General features: G+C 48.9%; 1 non-coding gene across 1 annotated transcript; it reads right to left on the minus strand.

Moving 5' to 3' along the window:
* Nucleotides 1-534: 534 nt before the first annotated feature.
* LOC130319475 (U2 spliceosomal RNA) lies at nucleotides 535-725 on the minus strand. The gene has a single exon (XR_008865651.1). It is a non-coding gene; the product is annotated as a U2 spliceosomal RNA (small nuclear RNA).
* Between the last annotated feature and the right edge of the window lie 789 nt (nucleotides 726-1,514).

Genomic DNA, 1,514 nt, shown 5'->3' on the forward strand with positions numbered 1-1,514 from the left:
CACAGAAGCAATGCATGGTCAATGTACAGCAATGACACACCTGTGTGAACAGCCAGGAGACCCCCCCCCCCATGTTATGTTACATAGTTACATAGTTAGTACGGTCGAAAAAAGACATATGTCCATCAAGTTCAACCAGGGAATTAAGGGGTAGGGGTGTGGCGCGATATTGGGGAAGGGATGAGATTTTATATTTCTTCATAAGCATTAATCTTATTTTGTCAATTAGGAACATTCAGCACCCACCCGCTATCAAGGCAGCTGCCTATCATGTCATGCCCTACCTGCACAGGTGTGCTGGCTACTCAAATGATCCAATTAAGGAGGCCATTTAGTCAGCAGCAGCAGAAGTCCTGTGCCTGGACGCTCCAACAGCGGCCAGACACAAGCAGAAGCAGAAGCAGCAGAAGCAGCAGCAGCACCACCTTTTGTTTTTTGGCTGCAGCAGCAGCAAGGCCCACAGGGCTGGCTAGCTGGCTAGCCAGCAAGCAGGTAGCAATGAAAGTAGGAATCTTTCTTTTTAACCCTGTAAGGGGGTGGTGCACTGTACCCGAAGATACTGCCATATCGGGTCAATGCATAGGGCGACGGAAGCAAGCTTCGAAATCGGCCCCCGTTCTCAAAAATCCATTTAATATATGGTCCCCAGATAGGGGACGTATCAGATATTAAACTGATAAGAACAGATACTACACTTGATCTTAGCCAAAAGGCCGAGAAGCGATAACCGTGAAAGGGGCGGGCCCAACAAGGTGCCCTTCATGGGCACTATCACTGCTTGCTGTCAGGGAGGCTGCCAGACAATTTTCCATGCACACTCTGGGCTGGGGGGCAGTCAACCACCAGTACACACAGCAGAACCTAAACCCATACCATTATTGCTAAGCAGCAAGACAGGGGCCCATTGCACTCCCACGGGGCCTTTTTAAATGCAATCCATAACCCGGATTTGCCAGGAACCCTTCTTACTCCTCCTACTTGCATGTGACACTGGGCTTAGGATCTGCATAGGAAACACACACACAAGCACACACCTACCTTTGTTGCCTGCAGATGCCTCCTTGGCTGTCCCCAAACGGTATCAAACCAACACCCACGGGAAGCTGTAAGCATAGAGGACATGCCTGCACCCCATTGGACTTACCTGTGTGGGTTAAATCCGGGTTATTTGACAACCTATGGCGGTGATGGTTCTGCTCAGGCAGAGCAGTGCTGATGCTCCTCATAAAGCTGTCGCTGCTGTGAAGGTTCTAGGTGACATCACAAATCCCTATGGTTACATACACAACAAAGCTGGGTTGTTGTTGTTTACACTCTGCAAGGCCTGTGGAAGTGAGTGACATCATAGCACTGTAGTTCTGAGGGTTCTAGATGGATGCAACAATCTCCTGTTGCTTCTATGAAGGCCATAATAGACGACATCACCAAACAGCTCCATAGTCACATACACAGCAAAGGAGAGATGTTGTTTACACCTAGTGATGTCAGTGGTATTGAGTGACATCACAGCACAG

This window comes from Hyla sarda, unplaced genomic scaffold (assembly GCF_029499605.1).
Source record: "Hyla sarda isolate aHylSar1 unplaced genomic scaffold, aHylSar1.hap1 scaffold_2134, whole genome shotgun sequence".
NCBI classification, from domain to species: domain Eukaryota; kingdom Metazoa; phylum Chordata; class Amphibia; order Anura; family Hylidae; genus Hyla; species Hyla sarda.